Source organism: Amblyomma americanum, chromosome 8 (assembly GCF_052857255.1).
Source record: "Amblyomma americanum isolate KBUSLIRL-KWMA chromosome 8, ASM5285725v1, whole genome shotgun sequence".
NCBI lineage: Eukaryota > Metazoa > Arthropoda > Arachnida > Ixodida > Ixodidae > Amblyomma > Amblyomma americanum.
The window spans coordinates 95,725,427-95,748,153 of record NC_135504.1 but is presented as its reverse complement, the minus strand read 5'-3'; the positions used below and the strand labels follow the sequence as shown (position 1 = coordinate 95,748,153).

Here is a 22,727-nt window from a genome sequence, read left to right as displayed (position 1 = left end):
TCGCACAATCGCATAAGGATTGGACTGTGGAGGATTGAGGAGAGGTGATGTTCACAGATGAGAGCACATTTAGCACAAAGTGTAACGAAAGACTGATATTGTTGTGTCTTGACAATTATAATAATAATAATTGGTTTTGGGGGGAAAGGAAATGGCGCAGTATCTTTCTCATATATCATTGGACACCTGAACCGCGCCATAAGGGAAGGGGAAAGGAGGGAGTGAAAGAAGAAAGGAAGAAAGAGGTGCCGTAGTGGAGGGCTCCGGGATAATTTCGACCACCTGGGGATCTTTAACGTGCACTGACATCGCACAGCACACGGGCGCCTTAGCGTTTTTCCTCCATAACACGGTAAGCTTTTGTATTCCCGCGGTCTTGAATTCCTCTCCTGTTTATAAAGAAATGGTCATGATTTCGTTCATTTAGGGCTAGTGTGGTAAGAGAAGTATGAAAATGTAACGAATATAACCCGCTTACAATTGTTACATGAGAGTGCGATTGCCGAGTGCTTATAGAACATAATATTGCCATATGCATTTTGCGAACTGCGTCGGTGGCATCAGTGTTGCTCCTTCTTGAAAGTCGAGCAAGAATAATTGTGCGTGCGCGTGGACTACTTGCGAGCCAGCGGTTTGCGGTCCTATATTGCACCAATGAGAATATATATAAATTCAGTGTGTTCAAGTCAGTAACATGTTCTTCAGTTGCCTCAGCTACTTTTCGGTTGCTGCACGCCATGAATTATCGGCTCAAGGTGCATTCTGAGCGAACTAATATGAACCATATTACAGTCACACCGCGTTCCCTGTTTTAGTGCTGTGTGCCTACATAAAAAAAACATACAAGTTGGTCGAGTTACAGCAGCGATTCTGCTAAACACATTATACCATTTTGAAACGCGCAGCACAAATTAACTTTTTTTTTAATTTTATGCAGCTTTGATTCCATCTACTTCAAGCGAACAAGCCTCACCGGGCGCTGATCCGTGAATGAGTGGGGAGCCATCAGAGCCGATGGCTTGGACCCCCTAATATGGCTAGATCAACGGTTCACCGCAGCAGAATACTGTAATGTAATCGAGCAGGTTTTCCTGCCCTATGCTTTGGATGGATCATTCAAGGATGGGCTGTTTTATTATCAGCATGACTTTTCTCCAATCCATACTTCACGCTCCGTGGAAAGCTTGCTAGAGAACCTTTTTATTGCCATCCGTAAGCTTCCGTGGCCAGCAAAAGAAACAGACATAAATCGAAATGCAAATGTCTGGGGAATTATGAAATCAAGCTTGTCCCGACTTCAGCTCAATAAAATGAACAAAAACTTCCTTTCGGCGGCTCTTCATGCAGAGTGGGACAGGCTTCGCAGCACTGAACTAGCCACAGAACTGTTGGTCTCCATGCCAAGGCGCATGGAATCTGTCATTCTTGCCGAAGAAGACTGTACCAAATACTAATTAATGCAAAGTATGTTTCTGTCGAGCAGCTCTGTTTTGTGATAGGTTCAGGATTTCTGACAGCTTGAGCTTTTGTTTGAGGCATTCACATCTTTCTTAGACCAATAAATGTGCTATGGTAAACCAGTTGTCCAACCTGACGTCCGTGATTCTGCAGCGCTTGGGCTAGTAACTAGAAATGGCAAGTTCCAGTCGTGCTGGTGTGCTGCAGTGGAACTGCAGAGGCATTTCCACGAACGTGGGAGAGCTCAAGACCCGACTACAAACTCACAAGCTCCAGGTGTGTGCCATGCTGCTACTGGAAACAAACGCCTTGCCATCGATTCCAGGCTTCAGTGCCTACTTGTCTCCTTCAATGATAGACCGTCGTGTACAAACTGCTGCTCCCCCGGGAAAGACGGCGGTGTATGTGGACTCACGTTTTGCGCATGTACGCCTTGCTCTCGAAACTGGTGCACGTCGTATCAAGTGGTAGTGGCAGTGGCTGCGAAACTTAAGAAGGGAACCGTTGTGGTCGTTTCATTTTACGTTAGACCCGCCGGTGGTGCTTTCTCCCGTATTAATCTTGGCTGATTAATAAATAAGTGTCCATCGGCAGTATCCCGGGTGTCCAATTTTAGTCGGAGGCGACTTTAACGCCCCTCACAAGGATTCGGGGTTCCCCAGTTTAAGCCCTCGTGGCAGGCGTGTGCGGGAAGCCTTCACGGATGCCCAATTTGTGCTGCTCAACCATCCTGGGACAGCAACGTGGCCAGTGCGTCAAACTCGCAGTACATCCTATGCTCCAGACTTGACGTGGTGGTCGGGTCCGGGAGCTCCCTCCTGGCACATGGAGCCAGACTTTTGGGGAAGTGATCATCACCCTATCATCATTGGTCTTCACACCTCACATTTCCGACCTTTAAGCTACAAATGTTCTGAGATCAACTTAAACAGTTTTCGCTCCTGTATGGACAATCTCTCCTCAGATTCTTCGCCAATCCTTTGCCAATTCTTCGCCAAACAGCGCTCAACAGTGCTACAACTACCACCTGGACTGATGTTGGTCGCCCTGTACCAGACCTCGGCCTAACTTGTGGGCGGCACGCCGTCAAGCCGAGCTGGCTGCTACGAGAGACCCTACTTCGTCGCAGGCACGTATGCGATTTCACTATCTTACAGCTAAGGCACGCAGGTATGAACGCGACCTCTCTCGGCGGCAGTGGCATGCGTGGTGCGAACAATTTTCTGCAAAATACTCCAATGCCTCTCTGGCGAACATTCCGTGCAATGGAACGCGGTCCCCGTTCGACTGACGCAGCGGAAACCGCATTCGTCGCAGCTGACTTGTCGCCAGATGATTTCGCCAAAGCAGCAGCGCGAAAGGTCTTCCCGAAATACGATGATGTGCCTTCTTCATCCACTAGTTTAAATATGGTAGGCATCCCAGAGCATGTATATCAAATGCCGTCTGATGTCGACGTAGATGGAATTGCGTGTCCATTCTCTATGCCTGAGTTGCTGGCTGCAATACATGTTGCGAAACAGAAAACAGCACCCGACCCGGACAATATTCAGTACGAGGTGTACAAGAACATGAGTAGCGCTGCACTCCTTCAACTACTTGACACCATAAACAAAGTATAGTTGGATGGCGTAGTGCCCGAGAGCTGGAAATCCGCTGTCGTGATTCCTATCCCGAAACCAGGAAAGCCTCCGACGGACCATGCCAATTTGCGACCAATCTCCTTAACTCCTACGATGTGCAAGCTGGCGGAGAAAATTCTAGCCACTCGATTGTCATGGTGGCTAGAGCAGCACGGTTGTTATCACCCAGCACAAATCGGCTTTAGTCCATATATTGGTACAGAGGACGGGTTGGCTGTCTTAGCATCTACAGTTTTGTCATCTACCCGCAGCCAAAATGTGCGTACTGTTTTAGCAATGGACGTTCAAAAGGCATATGACAACATCAGTCATGCAGCCATTCTGAGCTCCATTGACATGCTTCATCTCCCTCTGAGAGTGCGCAGTTTTGTCCAATCAGTTTTGGAAGGAAGAAAATTTGCAATACGCCTCAGCGGCAAAGCGGTCGGATCATTTGTTCCTCTCTGCGGCGTGCCCCAGGGATCAGTATTGTCGCCGACGTTATTTAATATTGCTTTCATCCCGCTGGCTTCGCGCCTACATGGCATCCGTGACATAAAATTTCTTCAGTACGCTGACGACATCACGGTGTGGAGTACTCACCAAGATATTCGTACTCAGGAGGCTGCCCTTCAATCTGGCTTGGATGTTACCTGTAATTACGCATCATCCATCGGACTTAGGGTATCCGTGCAAAAAACAACATACACGTCAGTCGTCGCCAACCGCTGGGGACGCCGTAAACTTGCTGCAAGTTCAATCCGTCTTTGTTTCTCAGGCAAACCACTACAGGAAATTCCGAGTGTACAAATCCTTGGCTTAATGATTCCCCAATCAGGATCAGCGTCTGCAAGGCTTTCTCAGGCAAAAAGGCCGGCTATTCAGACTTTGGGTTTGATTAGAAGAATTGCCCCTAAAACTGGTGGCGCAGGCTCATTCGTTGCACGGCAATTGGTGAGGGCAGTTCTGCAGCCACGTATTGTTTATCAAGACCAGTTTCAACATCTTACAAGAGCCCAATGGGATCGCCTTGAAGCCGTGAACCGAGAGGCTATGAGGATCATTACGTGCCTTCCACGCATCACACCGCTCATAGCTTTACAAGCGAATGCGCAGCTCAATGCCATTGATGAGCTGGTGCAGCAGCGCCGTGAAGCCTGCAGCCTTAAGGACAGTCTATCGCACTCCACGCATGCACTGAGGACTTATGCAACATCACACTCCATTCTTCAGCCGCCAACGCCAGTTCTTCCCTCATGGAAGTTTGTACAGCTCAGCGACAACAAGCCAACAGATAACCGGTGGCCAACATCTGCTCATTCGGCATCGTTGCTTCGCCAGAAGTTTGAGGAAGAAGATGCTTGCCTGCCTGAAGGATCCTATGTTGTCTTTGTAGACGCAAGCATACAAGACTGCAAAGAAACAACAGCTATCTACTGGCCGTGCAGACCTGCCTTGAATCAAACCTCAAGGTTTCAGATTACGGAACCCACTTCGTTCTTTTGTGCTGAGCTCGTTGCAGTTCAAGAAGCACTCTGCTCTGTGGCCGACATAACTATGCTCCTTGCGGTCCGCGTTGTCATCTGCACTGACGATCTTCAATTCGTCCGGTTGCTACGACGTGTTAGCCGCTGTCGCACGATATGTCAGGACATCCACTGGCTCGTGGCACGCATCCCGCAGCCAGTGCATATTGAGTGGGTCCCACGGGATCTGCTGACCTATCAAAGCCAGGCAGATGTAGCGACCCGCCTTGCGAATAAAAACTCATCACCGCCTCGGCTCCTTCATTTGGACAATTTTACCCGCCTTTCATCAAGAAAGGAACTCCTCCGGCGCCGCACACGTGGTCTCATCCCTCCGTGTGCGGTAACCCTCCACCGCGGACTTACCTGTGCAGAGGAGGTTGCGCTTAGGAGGATCCGGGTCGGGGTTGCCCTCACACCAGCCATCACTCGGAAGTGGCCTCAGTACCGAGAATTGTTTCGTCGGCCAAGGCGTCCGATATGTAAACAGAAGGACATTGAGGCCGACATTCATCACTTACTGTAGGACTGCCCAGCTCTCAAGCCTACAAGGATCCGGCACCTAATGGTAGCAGGTCTTTCACCAAGCAACCCTGCTTCATACATTGCCTGGACGCAGGGACCGTACCATCGTTCTCTACTGGACTTCATCAAATCAGCTAATCTTTTTTCATTCATTTAATTTCTACTACATCATTCATCACACCTTCACCGATCATTAATGGGTAGGGGCAATAAATTTCGCTTTATAAAAATGTGCTATGGCCTGTAAGACATTTAGCTTGAGTTCTTACAAGCGCAGAGTCATCGTGACAGTATTAAAGCGTGCCGAATTCTACTTCCCAGCATAGCAGAAAAGCAGAGCTTATCTTCCGCTAGTCGTGTCTGAGCTAAAACACACGCGGCGCGATAGCGCCGCCTGGAACAAGATTCTAGCGCTACGGCGGCGCGGACTGAAAGCGTCAATCTGCCTAGCGAGAGACAAGCATATCGGAGTTGGACACGAATCATCGGACCAGCGGGCCTACGCTAGGCAGCGCGAATTGTGCAGAAAGCCACGCTTTCCGCTGTTCGCGGAGGCTATAGTTTCGGATTCTGGTGTCCAGACGTGGGTGCGTATGCGGTCCAGCTATTTTTCCTATTTTGAGCGACTTTTCCGCTGAATTTCATTGGGTGTACCGAAGTTCATGAAGGTGCCCGGCACCTGCCCAGTCCATTTTCGGGACCGGCACTCTGTTTTTGTGACCTACTTCGACGCTTGTTTCCACCGAGCCCAGCGCCAGCCTCAACAAGCCTACCGCCGCTGGCGATAGGCTCCGCTTCGCAGCCGGGCCCAGTGCTTCGCCAAGCATGGACGTCGTCACCGTAGAGAAGGAGGATCTAGCCCCTAGAGAGCATATACCCACGTACTGGACCTACGTAGCCCACTGCTAGGAACGCGGCTTCGCCGCTTCATCATCTTCGAAACGCACTTCCAAGCCACCGCTGACGGCGTCGCCTTCCGCGTCCCAACAGGCACCTCCCTCCTCTTCAAGTAAGCTGCCTCGCCGCGCTCTGTCATTGCCACGCCTCCCTTTTGAAGACTTTAAAGTCATCATTCGCCCTCAAGGGGGCCTCAATCTACGTGCCTGGGGCGAGAACGCTCTTCTCAGAGCAATCACCTCAAGCCTTAGATTTGACCTACTCCATCACCGCAGAGGACCGCCTTCGGGTGAATTTCGTTCATAACACCCTCAACTTTAGTACTCCGAACCGGGATCGCGCCATCGCTTATACGAAGCTCAAGGCAATCATCCTTGCTCCGAAAAGCTACCCAGTTGCCACCTATTTGGCCCCACCAGGCGCATACGCCCGAGGTATCATTCACCACCAATACGTGGATGAGACGCAGGAGGAAATCATGGAGTACTTGATACCCCAGAATCCAGAACACTGCATTCTCTACGCGCGCCGTTTAGGCAAGACCCAATCTATTGTCATCGCTTTCGCAGGGACCAGGGTCCCCCGCCAAGTCTCCTACGCCGGCAGTGCTGTGCGCTGCCACAACTTCAAAAACAAGGTGGAAGCCTGCCTTAACTGTCGCAAAACGCGACACCGTGAGGACGTTTGCCCGTCTCCCAAGCTCTCCAAGTGTCCTCACTGCGGAGCTCGCGACCCTGATCAGGCCCATGAATGCACCTCCCCCCCCCCCCCCCTATGAAGTTTGTTCTGGTCTTCACTAAACTGGTTCCTCCAAGTGTAACCGCCGCTACAAAGTTCCTCCGGTCGTACTGCAACGCCAGCTACACGCTGCGAACTCAGACAGTGCCTCCGCCTCCCATCGCTGCCGATCCCGTCGCCAAGGGGCTGAGAACACCTCGGCCAAACTGGATTCCGACCGCTCCTACTCCTCTTACCGGTGCTTCAGCCGGAGTCGCTCACGGTCCTTCCCACCCCTGGACTCCAGGTTGTCTCCTCGCCGAGAGTCCGCGAAAAATCAGGTGAGCTGGGCAGCCGCGGCTTCTCTCTCTCAGCAGTCTTAGTATCGCGATTCAGAGCTGCAAGCCCAGCGCGACGATATAACAGCCTTTAAAGCTAGCAACTATAGACTACAGCAAGTAAACCCTTCTTTAAAGCGTCCACACTTTGCACCCGATCCACCATCTCAAAAAATCCTACTCTACCCCTTCAACCTGTTCCCACCACCTCGCCTCAGGTGCCCACATCTACTCCACCGCAACCAAAAGGTACTACCCCAAGTCCTCCCTCTAAGCGGAAATCCACCTGCCGCTCAGAACGATACGTTAATTTTGCCGACCTCGAGGAATTTGAGGCTCGCCTAGAAGACAAATTTGAGGCTAAAATTGATGCTAAGCTTGAAGCAAAATTTGCTGAGTTCTCCCGACAAACTCAACAGCAAATGCACCAGTTCCAACAACAAAAACAGCAGCAAATTCAACAACCAGCTAACACCCTCATGCAACAATTCCAAACACGCGTCACAGGTATTGGAGCTAAGATAGACGCACCGGCCGCCCTCCCCACGACACGGGTTAAACCATACGATCGCTTTCCTCCCTCTAGAGCCCCCAAAGCCCATCTTAGCTTCAACCACACCTCACCATGGCGCCCCACCACCTACTTAGCATGTGGCAATGGAACTGCAGGGGATTCCGCCGCAAGAGAGGCAACCTCCAGCAGTACGTCCAAAATTCGGAGAGCCCCCCTGATATCATCGCCCTCCAGGAAGCTCATGGCCCAGTGAAACTACCTGGCTATAAACCATACTCCCCCCCCCCCCTAGATTTCACCGCTCCCGACACCGCTGTTTTAATTCAACGCAACCTGCCGGCCGTCCAACACTCCTTAGACGACGTTGGCGTAGACAACGTCTTGCTCGAACTCCTCTCTCGTAAAAGGGGAGCTCAACACTGGAAATACTCTTGGCAGTGACCACTATATCCTCGCGACCACTCTCAGCACGTCCCCATGCAGTCGGAGAGGTCGCCCGAGCCTAATCACTGATTGGGACAAGTTTCGTTTCCTACGTGCTCAGCACGCCCGTACTCGGATTAATGACCTGGACGAGTGGATCTCCAATCTCCACGCAGACGTCTCTGCTACTACTCAGGAATCACCTGCCACGGCTGATCAGTCCAGCCGTCTCCACCGTCTCCACAGACAGCCGTCTCCACCTATGGCAGGCCCGCAAAAGCATGCAAAACCGCTGGAAAACACAACGCCACAATAGAACGCTTCGGCGTCGAATAGCTCAGATAGACACAGATTGAGGCGCACTCTCTCTCATTGGCTACCCAGCAATAGGGTCAAGGTTCTGACAACATGCGTGTCCAGCTCGGGCTAAGCCGCACCTGGCACCTTCTCCGATACCTTTTAGAACAGGACGGTAGCAAAACATCCTAACGAGACAGCATTTCCCGCATAGTTCCTCAACACCCCGGCTCAGACCAGGATCTTCTCGATGAACTTCGTGTCCGGTACCTCAATACTACTCCCCCGAACCCTCTGCCCCCCTACATGGGTGGTGCCTACACTGCCCTCGATGCGGAGATTTCAGAGGAGGTAAGATTCGCTCTCAGTAAGCTCCGCCCTAACTCTGCCCCGGGACCGGACGGCATTTCCAACAGAACTCTCCGTAATTTAGATGACCCGTCCATTGAGGCTCTCACTGCCTTCATTAATGATTGCTGGAGAGAGGGCGAAATCCCTGCAGCATGGAAACATGCACGCGTGACTTTCATACCGAAGCCAGGCAAACGACTAGCTCTCGAACACCTCCGCCCCATCTCCCTCACTTTCTGTGCTGGGAAACTGATGGAGCACGTCATTCTCAACCGTCTTAATCATTATGTTGAAGATAATGGTCTCCTACCTCGCACCATGATTGGCTTCCGCTCAAATCTCTCTACGCAAGACATTATGCTCCAGCTCTCTCGAGATATACTGTGCCCCTCTACCTGAGCGGGCACAAAGGCTATTCTAGTGCTTGATTTAACTAAAGCATTGGACAATGTCTTGCACGTAGCTATTCTCGCTAACCTGTCCCTACTAAATCCTGGTCACCGTACCTACGAGTGTACACGCACCTTCCTCTCTGGTCGTACAGCTGAAATTAGCTTTGGCTCTCTCCTCTCTGACCTTATAACCTTAGGTAGCATGGCACCCCCAAGGATCCGTTCTCTCCCCAATTCTTCGCAATGTCGCCTTGCTCATGGTACCTTAAAAATTAGAGGCTACCCCCCGGCTATTCCATACCTTATACGCAGACGACATCACCCTCTGGGTTTTAACAGGCAACGATGCTGAGTTTGAATCCGCCCTTCAACAAGCGGTGGATGTCATTGAGCGCCACGTAGCCGGAGCCGACCTCTCGTGCTCACCTCAGAAGTCCGAGCTGCTGGTCATTCGAGGTCAACCCGGCCTCCATGGCCATCCTCCCGTCTGCATTACTGCTAGTGGCCAACCCATACGCGAAGTATCCACCATTAGGGTACTGGGGCTTCTCATCGAGAGCAATCGGAGAAACACCGACAGTCTGGCTAAACTCACAGTCTCTGTCTCGCAGACCATTCGTCTAATTCGTCGCATTGCTAATAAATATAAAGGCATGCGAGAGGCTCACTTCCGACGTCTTGTTCTGGCGTTTGTTATCAGTCGCCTCACATATACCCTCCCTTACCTCTACCTGACCTGCCAGGAACGGGACCGCGTCGACTGCCTTATTTGACAGGCATACAAGGCGACTATCCATCTCCCCCACCGGACCCCCACGTATAAACTACTGGCATTAGGGGTCTACAACACTGTGACGGAGCTCTCGGAAGCTCATCTCACCGCTCAGTACGAGCGTCTCACCCACGCCTCCACGGGACGTCACATACTCGACAATCTTGGAATAAGCTTCGAAACGACCGCCGCCGACAAGGCTCAGCTTCCATCCCATATCCACAGCAACCTTATCGCTACCCCTCTCCCAAAAAACATGCACTCAGAGTATCATATCGCTTGCCGTAAGGACAGGGCTAAGTCTCTGCATAAAAAGTATTTAACAGATCAGACAGCGGTCTACGTCGATGCCGCCGAATACCCCGATCACAATGCTTTTTCGCTCGCGGTTGTAAACCGCTGTGGACGGCCGTTGGTTGCGTGCTCCATTCCCGTCAGATCGTCTGAAGAGGCCGAGGAGGCGGCCATAGCCTTGGCGATGGTCTCCACCTCTGCAGAAACAATCTTCAGCGACTCTAAATCTGCGATTCGTAATTTCACCAAAGGCCGGGTCTCTCCCGTCACCCTCTCTCTCCTCCGCTCCACCAAGGACCAACTCCGCCCGATCCAATTAATCTGGGTACCTGCGCACTCATCCTATCCAGGGAACGAGGCGGCCCGCAGTCATGCCCGAGGATTCGTCGACCGCGATGTGTTGTCGCCCGTCCTGCGGACGGCGACAGATCGTATGGTTACATTTCATGACATAACCATGCACAACCGTTTATGTAGACTTCTATATCCCCCCGCACATATTTCTCTCACCAAACCCCAAGAGTCTGCGTGGAGGCAACTCCAAACTAACACCTTCCCCAACCCCGCGGTCTACTCTCCCTCCTGTCAACTATGTGGCCAACATGCCACTCTATCCCACATGCTCTGGGCTTGCCCTCAGGCCTCCCCTCCGCGAGGTTTGCAGCTCTTGAATCCAGACCTGTGGGAGGCCGTATTGCTCAGTTCCGACTCGAACACACAGATCCGGTTTGTGACAAGGGCCTTAGAAGTCACCGGACGCCACGGGCTCATGGCAACATAATGGGGCTATAACCCCACACCAACTGCTACCTTGGTCGATGAAAATAAAGAGTATCCTCCTCCTCCTTCCGCTGTTCGCGTTTCTTTCCATCGTGATAGTGAATTCTCCTGCATTATATTGTTTGTATTTAAATACTTCGGTAACCCATATTACAATAAGTATTCATTCTCTGTGTCGCTAATTAATGTTTTGTTGGTTATTGAATTTTTTGTCACGGGAGGTCCCGCCCGCGGTCTTGTACCATTAGACCTCTCGCTGTATACATTTGTAACTTTGTTTGAATGCAGTAATAAACTTTCAACGTTCAAAAAACCAAAAGAACCACCAGAAAAATGGAACAGCAAAAGCAGTGCTCCTGTTGAGCGTTGACAGAGTTGAAGCGCTTGACGTTTTCAACACTTTCAAGTTTGACGACCAAGAAGGCAAGGAAGATTGCGATACCTCGATCAGGAAGTTGGAAGCACTCTGCGCTGAGGTAAGCAATGAAGTGCATGAGCGGTATGTTTTTCGCTCGAGAAAACGAGATGGCCAGCAATTCGTAAGATTTTTTGGAAACCTCAAGGAGCAAGCAGCGCAGTGCAACTTCGAAGGACAGCAGGATTCAATGATCAGAGATCAGATCGTCTTTGGGACGAATAATCCCAAACTGCGTAAAAAAATGCTTCGAGAAAAGGGCTTAACATTTCAAACGGCCACATATAGGTGCAGGGAAGCGGAATGAGTGGCACAAAGAAATCGGGTCTGCTCCAGGCTACATGACAGCATACACTCAGTCTCTCGCTGCAGGGCATCATGCCGCCGCTGCTGAGAGATGCAACAGACCAGTGCGGGCGACGGTAATTCTTAGCGCTCCAATAAATGCATTGACGGTATGAACAGAGGCAGTGTCCTGCCTATGAAAAAAATGCAACTTCTACCGAAAGCTTCATCTTTGCGATTTGTTGTTCAGCCAGGGCGGTCGTCAGCGAAATTAACTCGTCAGCGAAGTCTGCGAACCAAACCTCTACGAAGAGTTTGACGACCTTTCAGTATACCGCAAGGAGCAAACTGCCGAACTGAATCATACGAGCGCCGCCCTGCCAGCTTACAACGGAGACATAATCACGAACTTCGGAACAGTCCAAAAAGTAACAGTTGGAAATGCCGCAACTACAGCAAAGTTTTACGTGGTGAAAAATTCCTGTCAGGCAATACTGGGGCTTCACGCATGCGAAGCTTTGGGCTTGCGCAGCGCACAGTGGACACTATCAGTACGTCTGCTGAACAGGAAGCAGCCAAGCACTTTAGGCACATCTTCGAGGGTTTAGGATGCCTAAAGCAACAATGCAGCATTGTACTGCAGACAGATGCTGTCGATGTCGTCCAGCCAGCACGGCGGGTGACCCTGTCCTTGCGCCAACCCCTTCGCGACGAGCTTCAGAGAATGGAGAGAGCTGGCATCATCAAAAGACTTACCTACGTAGTGGATAAGCCCTTTGCTTTGGGCCAAAAAGAAGGACGGCAGACTTAGGGTGCGCATGGATCCAACATGTATCAATGAGCATATAAAGAGGCTACACTACCAGTTTTCCAGGCGCGAAGATATTGAAGCAGAATTGACCGGCGCTTGCTACTTCAGTTTCCTAGACGCGAACTCTGCATTTTACCAGATAACCGCGACAAAAGAACATTGATAATATTCACTTTTGCTACTCCTTTCGGTCGATACATTTACTTGCGCCTGACGTTTGTCATCTCATCGGCTCCGGGTGATTTTCACAAAATTCTGAATGAGTTGTTTGGTAGGCTGCCAGGAGTACAACTGTATATTGACGACATTCTGGTGTGGGTTTATGGTGTAGGGGGTTTAACGTCCCAAAGCGAATCAGGTTATGAAGGACGTCGTAGTGAAGGGCTCCGGAAATTTCGACCACCTAGGGTTCTTTACATGCACTGACATCGCACGGCACACGGCGCTCTTGAACTTCGCCTCCATCGAAATTCGACCGCTGCGGCCGGGATCGAACCCGCATCTTTCCGGCCGGCAGCCGAGCGCCATAACCACTCAGCCAGCGCGGTGGCATTCTGGTGTGCAGAACTTCTCGCCAAGAGCATTATGAACTACTACTAGCAGTTCTGAAAGCTGCTGAAAAAGCAGATTAACATTAGACGTCGAAAAATAAAAGTCTGGTTTAACTGAGGTGCATTTTCTTGGTGACATTTTCGGACAAAAAGGAATTTCCCCAAACCCTAAGCTTGTGCGCAACCTGGTGCAAATTCCAACAACAAAAAACAAAGCCATTGTGCAACGCATGTTAGGATTGTTCAGCTACTTTCGAAAATATGTTCCACTGTTGTCGGACACCACAAGTCGAGCTCGAGTGGACCGAAAACCACGCGAAACAATGAAAAAGCATCGCGCAGGCTCTCTCGACAGCGCCAGTGCTAGAAATATTTGACACAAAAAAGAACCAAAATAACATGCGATGCATTCAAAGACTGCGTCGGAGCGGCACTTTTGCAGTGTTATGATGGTCACTGGCGACCAGTGGCGTATGCTTCACGAGTTTTAACATTACCAGAGCAGCGTTACGCGCAAATTGAAAAAGGCACGCGGCATTCTGTTCGGTTGCGAGAAGTCTCCCAATTCGTGTATGGACAGACGCTCATTATCGAGACCGACCACAAACCACTTCTGTCGATCGCTTCTAAAGCCTTTGGTGACACCCCCCATGATAGCAGAGATGTTTTTAAAGACTAATCAGGTGCAGTCGTCAGCACGTCTGTCTAGAGCACTCGAAAAGCCAGCTTTCAGCTGCATGCGCGACGCGTATACCGATAACGCCTGTTTTGAGATAGCCTTTATCTGATCATGCGCCGCCACACTGACGGCACTGCCTTCGTTTTTATCGCCACGCAGGACCGCAGCCGCGATCGCAAACGTTCGCCGGTGAAAGCGCTGCAGGCCGCGCAACCAAAGCCGAAATGACACATTTGGGAAAATTCTTGCTGCAGGGTGTTATCTCGGCTTTGGTTCTGTTGAGAACTGAAATCTGTTTTTGATAAAACTAAAATTAGTTTAGAGCGAAATGTGTACCCTTTGCTAAACTGACGTGGAATCTTTGGTGCATTATTGTGAAAGCTAACCACAATAAAGCTTTGTTTGCTCAATCAGATATTTATTTGAGTTATTGAAACATGTTATATGCTCTTTGTATACAGTGTAGAGCTTGCTATTTTTGCCACCAGCGAAGGGGTACACAAGGCAAAAAGGGGGTGCGAAGAGTAAACATATACGGGCTGCTTCTGAATGGCGCTCTTTGTCTTCACATAATGCATTATTTTGCGCCACCTATTTGTGCCATACCATGTGATGGAACGTCTATTAGTTCTTGAGACTTACAGTTAGTTCTATAACCGTAGTTAGTAACCGTGAGCACTGAAGCTGTGGTTCGCACATACTGCAGTCTTTGTTGCCATTTTGTGGACGTCCAGTCCAAAGGCGGTGCCAACCTTTTTTTTTCTACGGCGTTATGTTCAGCTGACAGTGCAGTCGACGGGGATGGTTTCCAAACGCGAACGCAGCCCCCATCGACGAGCAGCCGTCGCCACCCACAAGAACGCCACGCGAATGCTTCGGCTTTGTGCCTCTCGATTTCGAAATGCGCTGCTCGCTCTCTTCTGGTACTTGTTCAGAAAGTAACTCTTGCCGCATCTCTATAATTTCTTGAAGATAACAGTACAACACTGCGCATTTACCGCCTCCGCGCAAAATTTCCCCAAAAGTGCGTCGAAGAGGACGACTGCACTGCAGTACTCTTGCTTACATCGATGTGTACAACAGCGAGTGCTCGTTTGCATGACAAAAAATAGAAGTTGCACTTTATCTAGCAATTCATTCTCTCTTGTATAAGTTATAATGGTGCTTGTTTACGCTAAGCGACGACTACGTAGGAAGCGGCGACCTTTCGTCCACCAAGTAAACATTTTATCATAGAACCGGCGTACAACAGGAGATTTTTCCCTATTTCCTCTGCTTTGTTCAATATAACAAGCACTTGATTTTCAATCGCTTTATTCTGAAGTGTGTTCCGTGACCGTTCGCGTTAATTGAAACGGCCTAATTCATTATCCACACTACTGCTCATTGCCGCCTAAAGCATTGCTCGCCAGCGTGGGTCGCACCGGAGCTTCCCGTTCATTTTATGCGCCTCCTGCGATGCGAACAGTAGCCAATTTCAGGCCACTGGTGTAGATTTTCACTCCTCTATTTGCATGAGCTAAAACTTGTGAAGCCGCCTTCCGCCGCCGCAGTGGCCCACTGGTTATGGTTCTCGGCTGCTGACCTTAATGACGCGGGTTCCATCTCGGCCGCGGCAATCGAATTTTGATGGAGGCGAAATTCCAGAACCGTGTACTGTGCGATGTCACGGTATGGTAAAGAACCCCAGGTGGTCGAACTTTCTGGAGCCCTTCACCATGCCGTCCCTCATAGCCTGAGTCGAATATCGATGATAAACACCATAAACCATAAACTAATTCGCCTTCCGCGATCGGTGAATTGGCACACAGGAACTCTACGGACTCGCTAAGCTTACACGTCCCAAAATGGGGTTGTCGTTTCAAATTTGAGAATTTGGAAAGCTATATCGCTCTGGAGTGCTGAAGTGTAATGATGTGAAATGTAGGCGCTTGTTTGAGGTGGGGACAAGCGCAGATAAATTCACGCCGTCACATACTCAGCGTCAAGTTTTCGCTCAGCCGCTTGTCTGCCGAGGACACCAAAAGGAGACCATCCGCTGACCTGATCTGTTGGTGTCGTTTGCCTGAAAATCATATAATACTACAATGATATGCTAGTTTTAGTCATGCTGGTGTTGTTGTTGGTCTACTGTTACCTCTGGGACTGGCGATGTCATCGTCGCGTGGTTCTACAGACTGGAAACGAGCGAACGGGCAAAAGTGAAACTCCCTGGCGGCAGCGACATTGCGGTACGACGGCTGAATGCTGAAGCTTTTGAATGCATTTGGAAATAATTGAGTAATGCCGCCGGTTTCCATCGTGTCTGAATGCCATTCCAAGATTTCAATGCTAAACGACTCAGATGGGATCCAATCGCGGGCCGTGTAGAACGGGTAATGTATAACATATGAAGGAAGCCAACAGCTACCAAAACCCAGCTGCATAGGGGAATGTTTCTATTTTTTTTGTAATCTGTTGCGCCCATCAGTTGGTCTAAATAAAACTATTGTAAAGCAGCAGAAAAAACAACCATGCTGCCGATGGGATCCGAACCCACGATCTCCGAATGCCGCGTCCGGTGCTCTACCAACTGAGCTATGGCGACGGCTGCCCAATGTGATCCTTTTGTGGGCATTTATGTTTTTGCGTGTAAGCCAACAACGTTTGTATATATATATATATATATATATATATATATATATATATATATATATATATATATATATATATATATATATATATATCGAAGTGTACGCTTCGTTTAAGGAAACATTTTTATTTTACTCCACGCTTCGATTGGCGGACGGATCTTTTTCAAGAGTGACCATACAATGCATCGGCGCGTGTTTTTATAGCATGGGGCTTTACACACAGAAGTCTTTAAAAAAAGAAATAAAGAAAATAAATAAAACTTAAAGAGGGGAAGGGGCGGCCGGGAGAGCGGAGCACAACAGACACCTATGGCATATTAGGGAAGCAAAAACCGCGCGTCGCCTACCCGTGAACTCACTGCACACACACACACACACACACACACACACACACACACACACACACACACACACACACACACACACACACACACACACACACACACACACACACACGCACACGCACGCACGCACGCACACACACACACACACACACACACACACACACACACACACACACACACACACACACACACACACACGAGGTGAAAGAGGGAGGCCGGGCTGGGTGCGCACGCAGCTACTGCGACAAGAAAAAAGGAAACCGAAAAAAGAGAAAAAAACAAAAGCAGAGAAAAAGGGAAAAGCAAAGAAGCAATGGCGCAAGGGTGTCTGCGGCTAAAGAGCGCCATAGCACAAGGTTTTTTTCTTCTGCTCAAGGCCGAGTCGAAGACCCATTTACCAAGTATTTCACCGTAAAGAAGCCGAGCAACAGGCAGGGAAAAGATTGTACCCGTTGTATCAGCGGTGGGTACCCGAGAGCACTGGGGTCGGACCTCAAACCTCCACCATGCGAGGCGGATGCTCGAACGACAAGGCCACCGCTGCTTTACCCAATCATTGAGGTTAAGTTATGTTATTTTCATTGCTACCTGCCGCTGTGGACAGTGACCAAGGGAACATAAAAAGAACCTCCTCTCTCATTTAAGGTAGACGAATAGGAGGGAGAGTCTGAGAGCGACGAGGGAGAGGGCGGACTCAACAGGTAGCCCTCTGGCTCGGGAGATTATGGAAAGAGCCACGAAATTAAGCGCTACCTGGTGATGGTTACACTGCAGAATGCAAGTCTATATGGCTATGCCACCGGTAAAACAGCTTCCGCTGATTCGTGGTGGTGGTGGAAAATATTTATTTACAAGCAAGGCACAGGGGGCACACCCCCTAACCTGGCACGAGGGAACCCTTATTGGGCTGCCCTTACCGGCCAAAGGACAGCCCTTGGAGGGCTACCCGCTTCAGGGCGTCGGTAATTATTGGGCGCTGGTCAGCAGCAGTGAAGCTGGCCAGGAGAGTCTCCCAGTATGACTCGGTCGTGGTTGGCGATGGAGGGTGTGGGAAGGTAGTACATGCGAGGAGGACGTCAAGAATGTCTCCCGGTTTCCCGCAGAGCTTACAAGAAGAAAGGAATTGATCTAGGTAGCGGTCATGAAGGAGAATAGGGTAGGGAGCAGTACGGGTCTGAAGTTGGCGCCAGTGAGAGGCCTCGGTTAAGGTTATGGAGGGAGCCGGCGGTGTGTAAACGCTCCGGGTATCTCGGTAGTCGGTAGAATGTCTCTGAACGTGTGCAGACGCTCATAGGAAGGAGGAATAAGTTCAACTCCGGCCCGGAAAGGGTTACCTCGGGCATGGAAGTGTACCTCCTCGTTACCACAGAGGCCTGCATGTGCGCGGATCCAGATAAGGGTTACGGGGCGGGTGGGGTGCCAGAAGCGTAGAAGCCGAGTCGCTGTGCGGCATATCAGGTTTTTGGGGAAATTGGATAAGGCGGATTTTTAGTTGGAGCGAATTGTGGTGGCAGGGGTGGAAATGAGAGCGAGCGCAACTGCCGCTTCCTCTGAAACTTCGGATAAGTCTGTGGCGATGGAGTCTGATGCCATTGAGCAGCCGGCCTAGAAGGCCTCCACGCCCTAGACGTTGGCCCGTGGATGTACAATTACCTCCCCGATTTTCTCTCCTAACGCACAGCCACACTCACCCTGAGCGACCACCGGCTGTCCGGTGCCTCACTGGGAGCACAGGGAACTCCTAAAGGTGCTGTGCTGTCCCCAATCCTGCCTAACATAGCCCCTTACCAACACCCCGAACAATTCATCCGCGTACCCGACATACATTTCATCCTCTATGCTGAAGACGTCAATGTCTGAGCTAATCGAGGCAGTGATGCCGACATGGAATACAACCTACAGTCAGCCCTGAACATCACCGATTCATAAGCTCGCGTGCGCGGCCTAGCCTGCTGCCGTTCCAAATCAGAACTGTTCCTCTACAGCCCCAGGCAGCATGACCACGCAAACCCTCCCATCTCACTCACTCCAGGAAACCACCCTATTCCCCTAGTCTCATGGCGCACTTTTAGAATCAAACAAAATCCCCTGGTCTCTAAGATTCACATCCTGGGCCTCGTCCTTCACTCCCACGGCGCGCACGGCAGTGCCATCCAAGCCCTCCAGACACAAACCAAGCAAGCCACCCGCCTCATTCAGCGCGTGGCGAACCAGCGCGTGGGCCTGCGAGAGCGGAACACTCTCCGCCTCACCCAAGCTTACATCACGAGCCGCACGCCGTACTCATTCCCCTACCTCCCGCTAAAGCAAAAAAAAAGGAGCGGAACCGCATCAACGCACTCCTCAGGAGCTGCGCGGTGGTCTCCCTCCGCCTACCCGTTGCGCCTCTACTGCTCGGCTCCTGATGCTTGGTACTCACAACACGTTTGAGGAGCTGGCAGAAGCCACCCTAACAGCCCAGCTGACTCGCCTGTTGGGTACCGAGGAAGGCCACACTCTAGTCTACCAGCTAGACATCTGCCCGATCACCCTTCCTACCGAGTGGCTTCCCCTGCCTCCAGACCTACGCTTTCATCTCATTATCCTTCCCATTCCTATAGGAGCATGCACCCCGAGCAGGACAGAGAACGCACGGCAGCCCGCGACAAAGCCCTGCACAAGCTGTACGGCGACAGTTCCAAAGTAGCCTACGTGGACGTGCCAGCGCACTCGTCGCACTCCCTCATGGTCCTCGCCGTCGATGATTCGAGTGCAAAGACGGTAACCGTGACTCTACAAATGGTCGTTGGTCATAGTGGTTTAAATCTACTTTTTTATCTGCTTAAATTACTACAGCTTTGTAGAAGGTTTCAGAGTCATCAGTACCTTATGCGAGAAACATCAGCGGCTTTCCTGTGCTATCCAATATAATAAATACAATGTTTCAGAACCAAAAATACAATGAGCAGATAGCAGTGTGGCAGGCGTCAGGAAACCGTCAAAAAGGCTCAGTTCGAATCTTAATTGCATATACACTTTTTTGCATTGCGTTTCTAACTCGTGCGTATTATAGAGCTATGGATGGATGGACAGACGATTGGACCAAAACGCGTGGACAGAGAGAAGTGCAAAAATACAGCGGGCAAATGAACTCTGCTATTAAAAATAATTCCTAAAATAAGGAAGTAATCCCGCCTGCCAGTTCTCACTTGAGTGCAGGTATTCGGCTTGAAAGGGAAGCATTCGAACGTTCAAAGATGCTTAACTTCAAAAAAAAAAATTTTTCCTCCTCGGGTTGAAGCTAGGAACTACCCCTGTCTGGATAGTAATCCTACTTACTAAAGTGAGCTGTACAGGACAGATAGGCGAAGCAGGGCCAGTGGGAATCACTCAAATTGATCTAGGAACGATGTTTGTACAGTGATATGAGCAACAATCCTTTTTAGCATTTTTGAGCAAGCTGAGAAAATAAGTGCAGCCTTTTGATGGGCACCCCAATTATGCCAACGGTGCATATGCCTTCAAAACAGAGCAGTAAGAAAGCCTTCATTTTTTTCCTTCGACATAGTGCTGAACTCCGCATTAGCTAGAGCCGGGGCTCTGATATTGCGGCGTACTTACTGTTACTATATATACAAGTACAGGGCACATCCGCTTTACATAGCGATTGGTTCAATATAAACCATGGAAAATGACAGATTTGTATTTCAAGACAGTAGCTCAGTCTTCATACCGTGCATTACATAACCGCATTTCTTCAGTTCATTTGAATTCAGGTAGAATTTGCATAAATAGATAACTTAATCTTACCGAAGGTTTTCGTGCTACTCGCCCGTACTCCATCCTGGCTTATCGCCTAACTCAAGTGCTGAATCTTCCTGCGCGCGCTAACGACCCCACCAGAGGTGGTGTAATGGCCTCTCTGAAATTGTTTTTCCTCCATGGCTGACCTGCGTGAAGTCGCCGAGACAATTTCATTCCAAAACTTTGGCACTTTTGCCTGTCGGGCTCTGTGACATGGTTTTTCAGAGGCAATTCTCTTAGGTGGCCTTTCCTGTAATTTTGTTCTGAAGCATGTTTCAAATCTCCGGAAAATTGAACCTTCACTACGGATATCTCTTAGCTTCTCTTTGTGGCCTAAGATATACTTTCGGCATTCATTCGTCGCGGTCAGACAGAGCACAGAAACGATATTCCTCAGTTGTTTACATAACGAAAATGTTTAGCTCTATAACATTTCTGCTTCACTTAGCCCTTCACTTAGCAATGTTGCTCTTTGTGTGAGCTGCCGTTGTCCGGCCTTCCCGGCATATACGAGAGAATTGAAGACTCGCGGAATAAAAATGTTGCACTATTATTACGAACGGCATTGGCACTGGACATGTGGCTTCGCTTGCATCAAATTGCGATATTTAACCTGCCCTGCGGTCTGTCTTTCAAGTCCAGCTTTCTTAGAGTTCACTTTAAATCTTGAATCTACTGTGAAATATTTTAAGATATTCTCATGAAGATCTCGATGGCAATAGTGTAATCTTCTCGCCCGTTGCAAAATTGTGCTATTTAAAATTTTCCTGCGCTTCTACCGAGTAGTTAAGACTACCATATAAATCCGATAAGGTGCGCCTTTCTCAGATAAAGAGCAGAAAAATCTAGTGCCTTGAGTAGGTTTCTGGGCATGATAGCTATTATGTAACTTTATTATATGCAAAAAAATGCCTTGCAAAACAACTTGTTGAAAAAAATGAGCTTCTCCAATATTTCTTGGTATCTACCGCTACCTGTGGTCACTTCACGTCTTTGAATTCTCGATCTACAAAATATTTTCACACTGCCCTTTCGGAAAGTTTCGAGAGCCTGATGACAGTATGTCCTTCCTCTTGTTTTTACTCATCAGCTTTACACAGCTAGTTAAAGCAGGGAGCATATATCCAGAGCACCTATTTTTCTATCTACACCTGCATGAGTTAAATACACCTGGACTGCTTAAAAAACGACAGTGATTAGTACGAAAGAGAGCTGTCTGCGATTTTTAGAGCGAGAAGAGAAAGCGAAAGCAGCCCCTTTCAGCCAAAGTGTCCACCGGAAACAAAGAGAGTAAAGAGAAATCCAGCATCCTATTGAGAAAATATGACAGGTCTGTTTTCTTTTCCTTGATTTTGAGCTTTCCTTGATTTTGAAGTAAAGCGCCTCATCTCCATATCAAACTGAATGAGTCGATAGTGGCAAAAATATATTTAGAGATCAGCTTTTGTTCTGCTTTCTTTTGTTTTTCCAAGAATAAATTTATTTCGTTGGCTTCAATAGCACAATTAATTTTCAATAGCAGCAATCACAAGGAGTTGATGGAACGTTTATTATGCTGAAATTCGATGAGACAGGTTTGGTCATCAACGGCTTTGACGACTGATTCAATGCCCATGGTAACTAGCGCTAAAGACAACGACAAAAGAAAGAAAGACGGACACCGCGAACGCTAGACATCAACTGGTTTTATTCGAGACAGACACATCCAATATATACGCAAACATGTACAACGGATCACACCCTAAAGCGCTTTTGGAACGACACATTCTCGTTCAGGAAATGTAATTCTTTGGATGACAAAGATAACGTTGGGTTGCTTACGCACGACTGTCACTCCAAGTAAATGAGGAATGCTTCCTTCTTCTTCTTCTTCTTCTCCTCAAGTAATATGGCACATACCCACGTGGGGGGATTGGCCAAGGTATAGGGTAGAATGCCAATGAAGCATTTGCGCGGGGAAGGAAACGTCAGAAGACTGAATCAAGAAAAAAAAATTGGGAAAAATAAAATGAATTCAAGAGGTATGAGTCATCCGGAATAGAATCAATCTAGCCTTTTTGGACATGCGAAAGAATTTTGTGTATAGCTAACAGGATAATCGATTAGTTGCACTTATGTAATCGTGAAGGTAGCCGCATACACTGCTTAACGGGAATCCCTTGGCACTCGCACCGAACGATAGAAGAACTGTAAGAGACAGAGGCAGTCCAAGTCTCGAAAGAGGAACCTCCAGATATTGCTTTCTCTGAACCGCGAACCGCCGGCAAGAGAGGAGAAAATGATCGATTGATTCAACTTGCCCACATGATACACACAGGTT

The 22,727-nt window shown here is 49.2% G+C and overlaps 1 protein-coding gene across 3 annotated transcripts in view; it reads right to left on the bottom strand.

Annotated features, from left to right (window-relative positions):
* LOC144102007 (cytochrome P450 3A4-like) overlaps positions 1-12,510 on the bottom strand; it is a 115,274-nt gene extending 102,764 nt beyond the window's left edge. The window contains exon 1 of one of the 3 annotated variants that reach the window (XM_077635253.1): positions 12,363-12,510. The gene's annotated coding sequence lies outside the window, so the exon portion shown is untranslated. The remainder of the gene's footprint in view (positions 1-12,362) is intronic. The other 2 variants (XM_077635250.1, XM_077635251.1) reach the window with 2 other exon arrangements.
* Between the last annotated feature and the right edge of the window lie 10,217 nt (positions 12,511-22,727).